Genomic DNA, 19,087 nt, shown 5'->3' on the forward strand with positions numbered 1-19,087 from the left:
ACGATTAGGGACCATTTTCAGCAAACTGCAGCAATTAAACTACAGAAATAACCACTTTTCCATAAAAAACAAGGTCTAAATCATGTTTGATGCACTCTGGATACAATGTTTTCAACATAACTGTTCAAACTAGAGGAACACTGGGACCATCAGCAAACTGCAGCAATTAAACTACAGAAATAACCACTTTTCCATAAAAAACAAGGTCTAAATCATGTTTGATGCACTCTGGATACAATGTTTTCAACATAACTGTTCAAACTAGACTAGACGATAGGGACCATTTTCAGCAAACTGCAGCAATTAAACTACAGAAATAACCACTTTTCCATAAAAAACAAGGTCTAAATCATGTTTGATGCACTCTGGATACAATGTTTTCAACATAACTGTTCAAACTAGACGATAGGGACCATTTTCAGCAAACTGCAGCAATTAAACTACAGAAATAACCACTTTTCATAAAAAACAAGGTCTAAATCATGTTTGATGCACTCTGGATACAATGTTTTCAACATAACTGTTCAAACTAGACGATAGAACATAGGGACCATTTTCAGCAAACTGCAGCAATTAAACTACAGAAATAACCACTTTTCCATAAAAAACAAGGTCTAAATCATGTTTGATGCACTCTGGATACAATGTTTTCAACATAACTGTTCAAACTAGATGATTAGGAACAGGGACCATTTTCAGCAAACTGCAGCAATTAAACTACAGAAATAACCACTTTTCCAAAAACAAGGTCTAAATCATGTTTGATGCACTCTGGATACAATGTTTTCAACATAACTGTTCAAACTAGACGATATAGGGACCATTTTCAGCAAACTGCAGCAATTAAACTACAGAAATAACCACTTTTCCAAAAACAAGGTCTAAATCATGTTTGATGCACTCTGGATACAATGTTTTCAACATAACTGTTCAAACTAGACGATAGGGACCATTTTCAGCAAACTGCAGCAATTAAACTACAGAAATAACCACTTTTCCATAAAAAACAAGGTCTAAATCATGTTTGATGCACTCTGGATACAATGTTTTCAACATAACTGTTCAAACTAGACGATTAGGGACCATTTTCAGCAAACTGCAGCAATTAAACTACAGAAATAACCACTTTTCCATAAAAAACAAGGTCTAAATCATGTTTGATGCACTCTGGATACAATGTTTTCAACATAACTGTTCAAACTAGACGATAGGGACCATTTTCAGCAAACTGCAGCAATTAAACTACAGAAATAACCACTTTTCCATAAAAAACAAGGTCTAAATCATGTTTGATGCACTCTGGATACAATGTTTTCAACATAACTGTTCAAACTAGACGATTAGGAATAGGGACCATTTTCAGCAAACTGCAGCAATTAAACTACAGAAATAACCACTTTTCCATAAAAAACAAGGTCTAAATCATGTTTGATGCACTCTGGATACAATGTTTTCAACATAACTGTTCAAACTAGACGATAGGGACCATTTTCAGCAAACTGCAGCAATTAAACTACAGAAATAACCACTTTTCCATAAAAAAACAAGGTCTAAATCATGTTTGATGCACTCTGGATACAATGTTTTCAACATAACTGTTCAAACTAGACGATATAGGGACCATTTTCAGCATACTGCAGCAATTAAACTACAGAAATAACCACTTTTCCATAAAAAACAAGGTCTAAATCATGTTTGATGCACTCTGGATACAATGTTTTCAGAACTGTTCATAACTGTTCAAACTAGACAAATTTCAGCAAACTGCAGCAATTAAACTACAGAAAAACCACTTTTCCATAAAAAACAAGGTCTAAATCATGTTTGATGCACTCTGAAATACAATGTTTTCAACATAACTGTTCAAACTAGACGATTAGGGACCATTTTCAGCAAACTGCAGCAATTAAACTACAGAAAACCACTTTTCCATAAAAAACAAGGTCTAAATCATGTTTGATGCACTCTGGATACAATGTTTTCAACATAACTGTTCAAACTAGACGATAGGGACCATTTTCAGCAAACTGCAGCAATTAAACTACAGAAATAACCACTTTTCCATAAAAAACAAGGTCTAAATCATGTTTGATGCACTCTGGATACAATGTTTTCAACATAACTGTTCAAACTAGACGATAGAAACATAGGGACCATTTTCAGCAAACTGCAGCAATTAAACTACAGAAATAACCACTTTTCCATAAAAAACAAGGTCTAAATCATGTTTGATGCACTCTGGATACAATGTTTTCAACATAACTGTTCAAACTAGACGATAGGGACCATTTTCAGCAAACTGCAGCAATTAAACTACAGAAATAACCACTTTTCCATAAAAAACAAGGTCTAAATCATGTTTGATGCACTCTGGATACAATGTTTTCAACATAACTGTTCAAACTAGACGATAGGGACCATTTTCAGCAAACTGCAGCAATTAAACTACAGAAATAACCACTTTTCCATAAAAAACAAGGTCTAAATCATGTTTGATGCACTCTGGATACAATGTTTTCAACATAACTGTTCAAACTAGACGATAGGGACCATTTTCAGCAAACTGCAGCAATTAAACTACAGAAATAACCACTTTTCCATAAAAAACAAGGTCTAAATCATGTTTGATGCACTCTGGATACAATGTTTTCAACATAACTGTTCAAACTAGACGATAGGGACCATTTTCAGCAAACTGCAGCAATTAAACTACAGAAATAACCACTTTTCCATAAAAAACAAGGTCTAAATCATGTTTGATGCACTCTGGATACAATGTTTTCAACATAACTGTTCAAACTAGATGATTAGGGACCATTTTCAGCAAACTGCAGCAATTAAACTACAGAAATAACCACTTTTCCATAAAAAACAAGGTCTAAATCATGTTTGATGCACTCTGGATACAATGTTTTCAACATAACTGTTCAAACTAGACGATAGGGACCATTTTCAGCAAACTGCAGCAATTAAACTACAGAAATAACCACTTTTCCATAAAAAACAAGGTCTAAATCATGTTTGATGCACTCTGGATACAAGTTTTCAACATAACTGTTCAAACTAGACGATAGGAACAGGGACCATTTTCAGCAAACTGCAGCAATTAAACTACAGAAATAACCACTTTTCCATAAAAAACAAGGTCTAAATCATGTTTGATGCACTCTGGATACAATGTTTTCAACATAACTGTTCAAACTAGACGATAGGGACCATTTTCAGCAAACTGCAGCAATTAAACTACAGAAATAACCACTTTTCCATAAAAAACAAGGTCTAAATCATGTTTGATGCACTCTGGATACAATGTTTTCAACATAACTGTTCAAACTAGACGATAGGGACCATTTTCAGCAAACTGCAGCAATTAAACTACAGAAATAACCACTTTTCCATAAAAAACAAGGTCTAAATCATGTTTGATGCACTCTGGATACAATGTTTTCAACATAACTGTTCAAACTAGACGATAGGAACAGGGACCATTTTCAGCAAACTGCAGCAATTAAACTACAGAAATAACCACTTTTCCATAAAAAACAAGGTCTAAATCATGTTTGATGCACTCTGGATACAATGTTTTCAACATAACTGTTCAAACTAGACGATACTGGGACCATTTTCAGCAAACTGCAGCAATTAAACTACAGAAATAACCACTTTTCCATAAAAAACAAGGTCTAAATCATGTTTGATGCACTCTGGATACAATGTTTTCAACATAACTGTTCAAACTAGACGACAGGGACCATTTTTTGCAGCAATTAAACTACAGAAATAACCACTTTTCCATAAAAAACAAGGTCTAAATCATGTTTGATGCACTCTGGATACAATGTTTTCAACATAACTGTTCAAACTAGACGATATAGGGACCATTTTCAGCAAACTGCAGCAATTAAACTACAGAAATAACCACTTTTCCATAAAAAACAAGGTCTAAATCATGTTTGATGCACTCTGGATACAATGTTTTCAACATAACTGTTCAAACTAGACGATATAGGGACCATTTTCAGCAAACTGCAGCAATTAAACTACAGAAATAACCACTTTTCCATAAAAAACAAGGTCTAAATCATGTTTGATGCACTCTGGATACAATGTTTTCAACATAACTGTTCAAACTAGACGATAGGAATAGGGACCATTTTCAGCAAACTGCAGCAATTAAACTACAGAAATAACCACTTTTCCATAAAAAACAAGGTCTAAATCATGTTTGATGCACTCTGGATACAATGTTTTCAACATAACTGTTCAAACTAGACGATAGGGACCATTTTCAGCAAACTGCAGCAATTAAACTACAGAAAAACCACTTTTCCATAAAAAACAAGGTCTAAATCATGTTTGATGCACTCAGTTTTTACAGAACTGTTCAAACTAGATGATTAGGGACTGTGGACATTTTCAGCAAGTTGCAGCAATTAAACTACAGAAATAACCACTTTTCCATAAAAAACAAGGTCTAAATCATGTTTGATGCACTCTGGATACAATGTTTTCAACATAACTGTTCAAACTAGACGATATAGGGACCATTTTCAGCAAACTGCAGCAATTAAACTACAGAAATAACCACTTTTCCATAAAAAACAAGGTCTAAATCATGTTTGATGCACTCTGGATACAATGTTTTCAACATAACTGTTCAAACTAGACGATATAGGGACCATTTTCAGCAAACTGCAGCAATTAAACTACAGAAATAACCACTTTTCCATAAAAAACAAGGTCTAAATCATGTTTGATGCACTCTGGATACAATGTTTTCAACATAACTGTTCAAACTAGACGATATGGACCATTTTCAGCAAACTGCAGCAATTAAACTACAGAAATAACCACTTTTCCATAAAAAACAAGGTCTAAATCATGTTTGATGCACTCTGGATACAATGTTTTCAACATAACTGTTCAAACTAGATGATAGGAAACACTAGGGACCATTTTCAGCAAACTGCAGCAATTAAACTACAGAAATAACCACTTTTCCATAAAAAACAAGGTCTAAATCATGTTTGATGCACTCTGGATACAATGTTTTCAACATAACTGTTCAAACTAGACGATTAGGGACCATTTTCAGCAAACTGCAGCAATTAAACTACAGAAATAACCACTTTTCCATAAAAAACAAGGTCTAAATCATGTTTGATGCACTCTGGATACAATGTTTTCAACATAACTGTTCAAACTAGACGATTAGGGACCATTTTCAGCAAACTGCAGCAATTAAACTACAGAAATAACCACTTTTCCATAAAAAACAAGGTCTAAATCATGTTTGATGCACTCTGGATACAATGTTTTCAACATAACTGTTCAAACTAGACGATAGGGACCATTTTCAGCAAACTGCAGCAATTAAACTACAGAAATAACCACTTTTCCATAAAAAACAAGGTCTAAATCATGTTTGATGCACTCTGGATACAATGTTTTCAACAGAACTGTTCAAACTAGATGATAGGAACAGGGACCATTTTCAGCAAACTGCAGCAATTAAACTACAGAAATAACCACTTTTCCAAAAACAAGGTCTAAATCATGTTTGATGCACTCTGGATACAATGTTTTCAACATAACTGTTCAAACTAGACGAACAGGGACCATTTTCAGCAAACTGCAGCAATTAAACTACAGAAATAACCACTTTTCCATAAAAAACAAGGTCTAAATCATGTTTGATGCACTCTGGATACAATGTTTTCAACATAACTGTTCAAACTAGATGATAGGGACCATTTTCAGCAAACTGCAGCAATTAAACTACAGAAATAACCACTTTTCCATAAAAAACAAGGTCTAAATCATGTTTGATGCACTCTGGATACAATGTTTTCAACATAACTGTTCAAACTAGACGATGATAGGGACCATTTTCAGCAAACTGCAGCAATTAAACTACAGAAATAACCCTTTTCCATAAAAAACAAGGTCTAAATCATGTTTGATGCACTCTGGATACAATGTTTTCAACATAACTGTTCAAACTAGACGATAGAAACATAGGGACCATTTTCAGCAAACTGCAGCAATTAAACTACAGAAATAACCACTTTTCCAAAAACAAGGTCTAAATCATGTTTGATGCACTCTGGATACAATGTTTTCAACATAACTGTTCAAACTAGAACATAGGGACCATTTTCAGCAAACTGCAGCAATTAAACTACAGAAATAACCACTTTTCCATAAAAAACAAGGTCTAAATCATGTTTGATGCACTCTGGATACAATGTTTTCAACATAACTGTTCAAACTAGACGAAATAGGGACCATTTTCAGCAAACTGCAGCAATTAAACTACAGAAATAACCACTTTTCCATAAAAAACAAGGTCTAAATCATGTTTGATGCACTCTGGATACAATGTTTTCAACATAACTGTTCAAACTAGACGATTAGGGACCATGTTTTTCAGCAAACTGCAGCAATTAAACTACAGAAATAACCACTTTTCCATAAAAAACAAGGTCTAAATCATGTTTGATGCACTCTGGATACAATGTTTTCAACATAACTGTTCAAACTAGATGATAGGGAACACTGTGGACAATTTTCAGCAAACTGCAGCAATTAAACTACAGAAATAACCACTTTTCCATAAAAAACAAGGTCTAAATCATGTTTGATGCACTCTGGATACAATGTTTTCAACATAACTGTTCAAACTAGATGATTAGGAACAGGGACCATTTTCAGCAAACTGCAGCAATTAAACTACAGAAATAACCACTTTTCCATAAAAAACAAGGTCTAAATCATGTTTGATGCACTCTGGATACAATGTTTTTACATAACTGTTCAAACTAGATGATAGGGACCATTTTCAGCAAACTGCAGCAATTAAACTACAGAAATAACCACTTTTCCATAAAAAACAAGGTCTAAATCATGTTTGATGCACTCTGGATACAATGTTTTCAACATAACTGTTCAAACTAGACGATAGGGACCATTTTCAGCAAACTGCAGCAATTAAACTACAGAAATAACCACTTTTCCATAAAAAACAAGGTCTAAATCATGTTTGATGCACTCTGGATACAATGTTTTCAACATAACTGTTCAAACTAGACGATAGGGACCATTTTCAGCAAACTGCAGCAATTAAACTACAGAAATAACCACTTTTCCATAAAAAAACAAGGTCTAAATCATGTTTGATGCACTCTGGATACAATGTTTTCAACATAACTGTTCAAACTAGACGATAGGGACCATTTTCAGCAAACTGCAGCAATTAAACTACAGAAATAACCACTTTTCCATAAAAAACAAGGTCTAAATCATGTTTGATGCACTCTGGATACAATGTTTTCAACATAACTGTTCAAACTAGACGATAGACATAGGGACCATTTTCAGCAAACTGCAGCAATTAAACTACAGAAATAACCACTTTTCCATAAAAAACAAGGTCTAAATCATGTTTGATGCACTCTGGATACAATGTTTTCAACATAACTGTTCAAACTAGATGATTATAGGGACCATTTTCAGCAAACTGCAGCAATTAAACTACAGAAATAACCACTTTTCCATAAAAAACAAGGTCTAAATCATGTTTGATGCACTCTGGATACAATGTTTTCAACATAACTGTTCAAACTAGACGATTAGGAACAGGGACCATTTTCAGCAAACTGCAGCAATTAAACTACAGAAATAACCACTTTTCCATAAAAAACAAGGTCTAAATCATGTTTGATGCACTCTGGATACAATGTTTTCAACATAACTGTTCAAACTGAGACACTAGGGACCATTTTCAGCAAACTGCAGCAATTAAACTACAGAAATAACCACTTTTCCAAAAACAAGGTCTAAATCATGTTTGATGCACTCTGGATACAATGTTTTCAACATAACTGTTCAAACTAGACGATTAGGGACCATTTTCAGCAAACTGCAGCAATTAAACTACAGAAATAACCACTTTTCCATAAAAAACAAGGTCTAAATCATGTTTGATGCACTCTGGATACAATGTTTTCAACATAACTGTTCAAACTAGATGATTAGGAACAGGGACCATTTTCAGCAAACTGCAGCAATTAAACTACAGAAATAACCACTTTTCCATAAAAAACAAGGTCTAAATCATGTTTGATGCACTCTGGATACAATGTTTTCAACATAACTGTTCAAACTAGACGATAGGGACCATTTTCAGCAAACTGCAGCAATTAAACTACAGAAATAACCACTTTTCCATAAAAAACAAGGTCTAAATCATGTTTGATGCACTCTGGATACAATGTTTTCAACATAACTGTTCAAACTAGACGATATAGGGACCATTTTCAGCAAACTGCAGCAATTAAACTACAGAAATAACCACTTTTCCATAAAACAAGGTCTAAATCATGTTTGATGCACTCTGGATACAATGTTTTCAACATAACTGTTCAAACTAGATGATTAGGAACACTATAGGGACCATTTTCAGCAAACTGCAGCAATTAAACTACAGAAATAACCACTTTTCCAAAAACAAGGTCTAAATCATGTTTGATGCACTCTGGATACAATGTTTTCAACATAACTGTTCAAACTAGATGATAGAAACACTGTGGACCATTTTCAGCAAACTGCAGCAATTAAACTACAGAAATAACCACTTTTCCATAAAAAACAAGGTCTAAATCATGTTTGATGCACTCTGGATACAATGTTTTCAACATAACTGTTCAAACTAGACGATGGGACCATTTTCAGCAAACTGCAGCAATTAAACTACAGAAAAAACCACTTTTCCATAAAAAACAAGGTCTAAATCATGTTTGATGCACTCTGGATACAATGTTTTCAACATAACTGTTCAAACTAGATGATTAGGAACACTAGGGACAATTTTCAGCAAACTGCAGCAATTAAACTACAGAAATAACCACTTTTCCATAAAAAACAAGGTCTAAATCATGTTTGATGCACTCTGGATACAATGTTTTCAACATAACTGTTCAAACTAGATGATTAGGAACACTGTGGACCATTTTCAGCAAACTGCAGCAATTAAACTACAGAAATAACCACTTTTCCATAAAAAACAAGGTCTAAATCATGTTTGATGCACTCTGGATACAATGTTTTCAACATAACTGTTCAAACTAGACACTAGGGACCATTTTCAGCAAACTGCAGCAATTAAACTACAGAAATAACCACTTTTCCATAAAAAACAAGGTCTAAATCATGTTTGATGCACTCTGGATACAATGTTTTCAACATAACTGTTCAAACTAGATGATTAGGAACATGGACAATTTTCAGCAAACTGCAGCAATTAAACTACAGAAATAACCACTTTTCCATAAAAAACAAGGTCTAAATCATGTTTGATGCACTCTGGATACAATGTTTTCAACATAACTGTTCAAACTAGACGATAGGGACCATTTTCAGCAAACTGCAGCAATTAAACTACAGAAATAACCACTTTTCCATAAAAAACAAGGTCTAAATCATGTTTGATGCACTCTGGATACAATGTTTTCAACATAACTGTTCAAACTAGATGATAGGGACCATTTTCAGCAAACTGCAGCAATTAAACTACAGAAATAACCACTTTTCCATAAAAAACAAGGTCTAAATCATGTTTGATGCACTCTGGATACAATGTTTTCAACATAACTGTTCAAACTAGATGATTATAGGGACCATTTTCAGCAAACTGCAGCAATTAAACTACAGAAATAACCACTTTTCCATAAAAAACAAGGTCTAAATCATGTTTGATGCACTCTGGATACAATGTTTTCAACATAACTGTTCAAACTAGATGATAGGGACCATTTTCAGCAAACTGCAGCAATTAAACTACAGAAATAACCACTTTTCCATAAAAAACAAGGTCTAAATCATGTTTGATGCACTCTGGATACAATGTTTTCAACATAACTGTTCAAACTAGATGATTAGGAACAGGGACCATTTTCAGCAAACTGCAGCAATTAAACTACAGAAATAACCACTTTTCCATAAAAAACAAGGTCTAAATCATGTTTGATGCACTCTGGATACAATGTTTTCAACATAACTGTTCAAACTAGATGATTAGGGACCATTTTCAGACAAACTGCAAGCAATTAAACTACAGAAATAACCACTTTTCCATAAAAAACAAGGTCTAAATCATGTTTGATGCACTCTGGATACAATGTTTTCAACATAACTGTTCAAACTAGACGAACAGGGACCATTTTCAGCAAACTGCAGCAATTAAACTACAGAAATAACCACTTTTCCATAAAAACAAGGTCTAAATCATGTTTGATGCACTCTGGATACAATGTTTTCAACATAACTGTTCAAACTAGACGATAGGGACCATTTTCAGCAAACTGCAGCAATTAAACTACAGAAATAACCACTTTTCCATAAAAAACAAGGTCTAAATCATGTTTGATGCACTCTGGATACAATGTTTTCAACATAACTGTTCAAACTAGACGATATAGGGACCATTTTCAGCAAACTGCAGCAATTAAACTACAGAAATAACCACTTTTCAATAAAAAACAAGGTCTAAATCATGTTTGATGCACTCTGGATACAATGTTTTCAACATAACTGTTCAAACTAGACGATAGGGACCATTTTCAGCAAACTGCAGCAATTAAACTACAGAAATAACCACTTTTCCATAAAAAACAAGGTCTAAATCATGTTTGATGCACTCTGGATACAATGTTTTCAACATAACTGTTCAAACTAGATGATAGGAACAGGGACCATTTTCAGCAAACTGCAGCAATTAAACTACAGAAATAACCACTTTTCCATAAAAAACAAGGTCTAAATCATGTTTGATGCACTCTGGATACAATGTTTTCAACATAACTGTTCAAACTAGATGATTAGGGACCATTTTCAGCAAACTGCAGCAATTAAACTACAGAAATAACCACTTTTCCATAAAAAACAAGGTCTAAATCATGTTTGATGCACTCTGGATACAATGTTTTCAACATAACTGTTCAAACTAGATGGTACGAACAGGGACCATTTTCAGCAAACTGCAGCAATTAAACTACAGAAATAACCACTTTTCCAAAAACAAGGTCTAAATCATGTTTGATGCACTCTGGATACAATGTTTTCAACATAACTGTTCAAACTAGATGATTAGGGACCATTTTCAGCAAACTGCAGCAATTAAACTACAGAAATAACCACTTTTCCATAAAAAACAAGGTCTAAATCATGTTTGATGCACTCTGGATACAATGTTTTCAACATAACTGTTCAAACTAGACGATAGGAACAGGGACCATTTTCAGCAAACTGCAGCAATTAAACTACAGAAATAACCACTTTTCCAAAAACAAGGTCTAAATCATGTTTGATGCACTCTGGATACAATGTTTTCAACATAACTGTTCAAACTAGATGATTAGGAACACTGTGGACCATTTTCAGCAAACTGCAGCAATTAAACTACAGAAATAACCACTTTTCCATAAAAAACAAGGTCTAAATCATGTTTGATGCACTCTGGATACAATGTTTTCAACATAACTGTTCAAACTAGACACTATAGGGACCATTTTCAGCAAACTGCAGCAATTAAACTACAGAAATAACCACTTTTCCATAAAAAACAAGGTCTAAATCATGTTTGATGCACTCTGGATACAATGTTTTCAACATAACTGTTCAAACTAGACGATAGGGACCATTTTCAGCAAACTGCAGCAATTAAACTACAGAAATAACCACTTTTCCATAAAAAACAAGGTCTAAATCATGTTTGATGCACTCTGGATACAATGTTTTCAACATAACTGTTCAAACTAGATGATTAGGGACCATTTTCAGCAAACTGCAGCAATTAAACTACAGAAATAACCACTTTTCCATAAAAAACAAGGTCTAAATCATGTTTGATGCACTCTGGATACAATGTTTTCAACATAACTGTTCAAACTAGATGATTAGGAACACTGGGACCATTTTCAGCAAACTGCAGCAATTAAACTACAGAAATAACCACTTTTCCATAAAAAACAAGGTCTAAATCATGTTTGATGCACTCTGGATACAATGTTTTCAACATAACTGTTCAAACTAGATGATAGGAACAGGGACCATTTTCAGCAAACTGCAGCAATTAAACTACAGAAATAACCACTTTTCCATAAAAAACAAGGTCTAAATCATGTTTGATGCACTCTGGATACAATGTTTTCAACATAACTGTTCAAACTAGAGACGAACAGGGACCATTTTCAGCAAACTGCAGCAATTAAACACAGAAATAACCACTTTTCCATAAAAAACAAGGTCTAAAATCATGTTTGATGCACTCTGGATACAATGTTTTACAGAACTGTTAACTGTTCAAACTAGACTGATAGGGACCATTTTCAGCAAACTGCAGCAATTAAACTACAGAAAAACCACTTTTCCATAAAAAACAAGGTCTAAATCATGTTTGTTGCACTCTGGATACAATGTTTTCAACATAACTGTTCAAACTAGATGATATAGGGACCATTTTCAGCAAACTGCAGCAATTAAACTACAGAAATAACCACTTTTCCATAAAAAACAAGGTCTAAATCATGTTTGATGCACTCTGGATACAATGTTTTCAACATAACTGTTCAAACTAGACGAACAGGGACCATTTTCAGCAAACTGCAGCAATTAAACTACAGAAATAACCACTTTTCCAAAAACAAGGTCTAAATCATGTTTGATGCACTCTGGATACAATGTTTTCAACATAACTGTTCAAACTAGATGATTAGGAACAGGGACCATTTTCAGCAAACTGCAGCAATTAAACTACAGAAAAACCACTTTTCCATAAAAAACAAGGTCTAAATCATGTTTGATGCACTCTGGATACAATGTTTTCAACAGAACTGTTCAAACTAGATGGTAGGAACACATGGACAATTTTCAGCAAACTGCAGCAATTAAACTACAGAAATAACCACTTTTCCAAAAACAAGGTCTAAAATCATGTTTGATGCACTCTGGATACAATTTTTCAACATAACTGTTCAAACTAGATGATTAGGAACACTGTGGACCATTTTCAGCAAACTGCAGCAATTAAACTACAGAAATAACCACTTTTCCATAAAAAACAAGGTCTAAATCATGTTTGATGCACTCTGGATACAATGTTTTCAACATAACTGTTCAAACTAGATGATTAGGGACCATTTTCAGCAAACTGCAGCAATTAAACTACAGAAATAACCACTTTTCCATAACAACAAGGTCTAAATCATGTTTGATGCACTCTGGATACAATGTTTTCAACATAACTGTTCAAACTAGACGATAGGGACCATTTTCAGCAAACTGCAGCAATTAAACTACAGAAATAACCACTTTTCCATAAAAAACAAGGTCTAAATCATGTTTGATGCACTCTGGATACAATGTTTTCAACATAACTGTTCAAACTAGACGATAGAAACAGGGACCATTTTCAGCAAACTGCAGCAATTAAACTACAGAAATAACCACTTTTCCAAAAACAAGGTCTAAAATCATGTTTGATGCACTCTGGATACAATGTTTTCAACATAACTGTTCAAACTAGATGATTAGGGACCATTTTCAGCAAACTGCAGCAATTAAACTACAGAAAAACCACTTTTCCATAAAAAACAAGGTCTAAATCATGTTTGATGCACTCTGGATACAATGTTTTCAACATAACTGTTCAAACTAGATGATAGGAACACTGTGGACTTTTCAGCAAACTGCAGCAATTAAACTACAGAAATAACCACTTTTCCAAAAACAAGGTCTAAATCATGTTTGATGCACTCTGGATACAATGTTTTCAACATAACTGTTCAAACTAGATGATTAGGAACACTGTGGACCATTTTCAGCAAACTGCAGCAATTAAACTACAGAAATAACCACTTTTCCATAAAAAAACAAGGTCTAAATCATGTTTGATGCACTCTGGATACAATGTTTTCAACATAACTGTTCAAACTAGATGATTAGGAACACTGGGACCATTTTCAGCAAACTGCAGCAATTAAACTACAGAAATAACCACTTTTCCAAAAACAAGGTCTAAATCATGTTTGATGCACTCTGGATACAATGTTTTCAACATAACTGTTCAAACTAGACGATAGGGACCATTTTCAGCAAACTGCAGCAATTAAACTACAGAAATAACCACTTTTCCATAAAAAACAAGGTCTAAATCATGTTTGATGCACCTGGATACAATGTTTTCAACATAACTGTTCAAACTAGATGATAGGGACCATTTTCAGCAAACTGCAGCAATTAAACTACAGAAATAACCACTTTTCCAAAAACAAGGTCTAAATCATGTTTGATGCACTCTGGATACAATGTTTTCAACATAACTGTTCAAACTAGATGACATAGGGACCATTTTCAGCAAACTGCAGCAATTAAACTACAGAAATAACCACTTTTCCATAAAAAACAAGGTCTAAATCATGTTTGATGCACTCTGGATACAATGTTTTCAACATAACTGTTCAAACTAGACGATAGGGACCATTTTCAGCAAACTGCAGCAATTAAACTACAGAAATAACCACTTTTCCATAAAAAACAAGGTCTAAATCATGTTTGATGCACTCTGGATACAATGTTTTCAACATAACTGTTCAAACTAGACGATTAGGGACCATTTTCAGCAAACTGCAGCAATTAAACTACAGAAATAACCACTTTTCCATAAAAAACAAGGTCTAAATCATGTTTGATGCACTCTGGATACAATGTTTTTACATAACTGTTCAAACTAGATGATTAGGAACACTGTGGACAATTTTCAGCAAACTGCAGCAATTAAACTACAGAAATAACCACTTTTCCATAAAAAACAAGGTCTAAAATCATGTTTGATGCACTCTGGATACAATGTTTTACAGAACTGTTCAAACTAGATGATTAGGGACCATTTTCAGCAAACTGCAGCAATTAAACTACAGAAAAACCACTTTTCCATAAAAAACAAGGTCTAAATCATGTTTGATGCACTCTGGATACAATGTTTTCAACATAACTGTTCAAACTAGACGATATAGGGACCATTTTCAGCAAACTGCAGCAATTAAACTACAGAAATAACCACTTTTCCATAAAAAACAAGGTCTAAATCATGTTTGATGCACTCTGGATACAATGTTTTCAACATAACTGTTCAAAATAGATGATAGGAACACTAGGGACCATTTTCAGCAAACTGCAGCAATTAAACTACAGAAATAACCACTTTTCCATAAAAAACAAGGTCTAAATCATGTTTGATGCACTCTGGATACAATGTTTTCAACATAACTGTTCAAACTAGATGATTAGGGACCATTTTCAGCAAACTGCAGCAATTAAACTACAGAAATAACCACTTTTCCATAAAAAACAAGGTCTAAATCATGTTTGATGCACTCTGGATACAATGTTTTCAACATAACTGTTCAAACTAGATGATAGGGACCATTTTCAGCAAACTGCAGCAATTAAACTACAGAAATAACCACTTTTCCATAAAAAACAAGGTCTAAATCATGTTTGATGCACTCTGGATACAATGTTTTCAACATAACTGTTCAAACTAGACGATAGAAACAGGGACCATTTTCAGCAAACTGCAGCAATTAAACTACAGAAATAACCACTTTTCCATAAAAAACAAGGTCTAATCATGTTTGATGCACTCTGGATACAATGTTTTCAACATAACTGTTCAAACTAGATGATTAGGGACCATTTTCAGCAAACTGCAGCAATTAAACTACAGAAATAACCACTTTTCCATAAAAAACAAGGTCTAAATCATGTTTGATGCACTCTGGATACAATGTTTTCAACATAACTGTTCAAACTAGATGATTAGGGACCATTTTCAGCAAACTGCAGCAATTAAACTACAGAAATAACCACTTTTCCATAAAAAACAAGGTCTAAATCATGTTTGATGCACTCTGGATACAATGTTTTCAACATAACTGTTCAAACTAGATGATTAGGAACAGGGACCATTTTCAGCAAACTGCAGCAATTAAACTACAGAAATAACCACTTTTCCATAAAAAACAAGGTCTAAATCATGTTTGATGCACTCTGGATACAATGTTTTCAACATAACTGTTCAAACTAGATGATTAGGAACAGGGACCATTTTCAGCAAACTGCAGCAATTAAACTACAGAAATAACCACTTTTCCATAAAAAACAAGGTCTAAATCATGTTTGATGCACTCTGGATACAATGTTTTCAACATAACTGTTCATACTAGACGATATAGGGACCATTTTCAGCAAACTGCAGCAATTAAACTACAGAAATAACCACTTTTCCATAAAACAAGGTCTAAATCATGTTTGATGCACTCTGGATACAATGTTTTCAACATAACTGTTCAAACTAGACGATATAGGGACCATTTTCAGCAAACTGCAGCAATTAAACTACAGAAATCACCACTTTTCCATAAAAAACAAGGTCTAAATCATGTTTGATGCACTCTGGATACAATGTTTTCAACATAACTGTTCAAACTAGACGATATAGGGACCATTTTCAGCAAACTGCAGCAATTAAACTACAGAAATAACCACTTTTCCATAAAAAACAAGGTCTAAATCATGTTTGATGCACTCTGGATACAATGTTTTCAACATAACTGTTCAAACTAGATGATAGGAACAGGGACCATTTTCAGCAAACTGCAGCAATTAAACTACAGAAATAACCACTTTTCCATAAAAAACAAGGTCTAAATCATGTTTGATGCACTCTGGATACAATGTTTTCAACATAACTGTTCAAACTAGATGATATAGGGACCATTTTCAGCAAACTGCAGCAATTAAACTACAGAAATAACCACTTTTCCATAAAAAACAAGGTCTAAATCATGTTTGATGCACTCTGGATACAATGTTTTCAACATAACTGTTCAAACTAGATGACGAACAGGGACCATTTTCAGCAAACTGCAGCAATTAAACTACAGAAATAACCACTTTTCCATAAAAAACAAGGTCTAAATCATGTTTGATGCACTCTGGATACAATGTTTTCAACATAACTGTTCAAACTAGACGATATAGGGACCATTTTCAGCAAACTGCAGCAATTAAACTAGAGAAATAACCACTTTTCCATAAAAAACAAGGTCTAAATCATGTTTGATGCACTCTGGATACAATGTTTTCAACATAACTGTTCAAACTAGACGATATAGGGACCATTTTCAGCAAACTGCAGCAATTAAACTACAGAAATAACCACTTTTCCATAAAAAACAAGGTCTAAATCATGTTTGATGCACTCTGGATACAATGTTTTCAACATAACTGTTCAAACTAGACGATAGGGACCATTTTCAGCAAACTGCAGCAATTAAACTACAGAAATAACCACTTTTCCATAAAACAAGGTCTAAATCATGTTTGATGCACTCTGGATACAATGTTTTCAACATAACTGTTCAAACTAGACGATATAGGGACCATTTTCAGCAAACTGCAGCAATTAAACTACAGAAATAACCACTTTTCCATAAAAAAACAAGGTCTAAATCATGTTTGATGCACTCTGGATACAATGTTTTCAACATAACTGTTCAAACTAGACGATATAGGGACCATTTTCAGCAAACTGCAGCAATTAAACTACAGAAATAACCACTTTTCCATAAAAAACAAGGTCTAAATCATGTTTGATGCACTCTGGATACAATGTTTTCAACATAACTGTTCAAACTAGACGATAGGGACCATTTTCAGCAAACTGCAGCAATTAAACTACAGAAATAACCACTTTTCCATAAAAAACAAGGTCTAAATCATGTTTGATGCACTCTGGATACAATGTTTTCAACATAACTGTTCAAACTAGAGACGATAGGGACCATTTTCAGCAAACTGCAGCAATTAAACTACAGAAATAACCACTTTTCCATAAAAAACAAGGTCTAAATCATGTTTGATGCACTCTGGATACAATGTTTTCAACATAACTGTTCAAACTAGACGATATAGGGACCATTTTCAGCAAACTGCAGCAATTAAACTACAGAAATAACCACTTTTCCATAAAAAACAAGGTCTAAATCATGTTTGATGCACTCTGGATACAATGTTTTCAACATAACTGTTCAAACTAGACGATATAGGGACCATTTTCAGCAAACTGCAGCAATTAAACTACAGAAATAACCACTTTTCCATAAAAAACAAGGTCTAAATCATGTTTGATGCACTCTGGATACAATGTTTTTACAGAACTGTTCAAACTAGATGATTAGGACCATTTTCAGCAAACTTCAGCAAAGTTTCAGCATTAAACTACAGAAAAACCACTTTTCCATAAAAAAAACAAGGTCTAAATCATGTTTGTTGCACTCTGAAATACAATGTTTTCAACATAACTGTTCAAACTAGATGATTAGGAACACTGGGACCATTTTCAGCAAACTGCAGCAATTGAACTACAGAAATAACCACTTTTCCATAAAAAACAAGGTCTAAATCATGTTTGATGCACTCTGGATACAATGTTTTCAACATAACTGTTCAAACTAGATGATTATAACACTGTGGACCATTTTCAGCAAACTGCAGCAATTAAACTACAGAAATAACCACTTTTCCATAAAAAACAAGGTCTAAATCATGTTTGATGCACTCTGGATACAATGTTTTCAACATAACTGTTCAAACTAGACGATTAGGGACCATTTTCAGCAAACTGCAGCAATTAAACTACAGAAAAACCACTTTTCCATAAAAAACAAGGTCTAAATCATGTTTGATGCACTCTGGATACAATGTTTTCAAGATAACTGTTCAAACTAGATGATTAGGGACCATTTTCAGCAAACTGCAGCAATTAAACTACAGAAATAACCACTTTTCCATAAAAAACAAGGTCTAAATCATGTTTGATGCACTCTGGATACAATGTTTTCAACATAACTGTTCAAACTAGATGATTAGGGACCATTTTCAGCAAACTGCAGCAATTAAACTACAGAAATAACCACTTTTCCATAAAAAACAAGGTCTAAATCATGTTTGATGCACTCTGGATACA

The 19,087-nt window shown here is 33.9% G+C and overlaps 1 long non-coding RNA gene across 20 annotated transcripts in view; it reads left to right on the plus strand.

Moving 5' to 3' along the window:
• The window catches only part of LOC127918152 (uncharacterized), a 31,995-nt gene extending 13,738 nt beyond the window's left edge, over window positions 1-18,257 (plus strand). For 6 of the 20 annotated variants that reach the window (XR_008099138.1, XR_008099141.1, XR_008099143.1 and 3 more), the window contains 3 exons: window positions 10,410-10,675; window positions 16,356-16,489; window positions 17,032-17,419. This is a non-coding gene — a long non-coding RNA (uncharacterized LOC127918152). The other 14 variants (XR_008099139.1, XR_008099140.1, XR_008099142.1 and 11 more) reach the window with 9 other exon arrangements.
• Window positions 18,258-19,087: the final 830 nt, after the last annotated feature.

This window comes from Oncorhynchus keta, unplaced genomic scaffold (genome assembly GCF_023373465.1).
Source record: "Oncorhynchus keta strain PuntledgeMale-10-30-2019 unplaced genomic scaffold, Oket_V2 Un_contig_1341_pilon_pilon, whole genome shotgun sequence".
Classification (NCBI taxonomy): domain Eukaryota; kingdom Metazoa; phylum Chordata; class Actinopteri; order Salmoniformes; family Salmonidae; genus Oncorhynchus; species Oncorhynchus keta.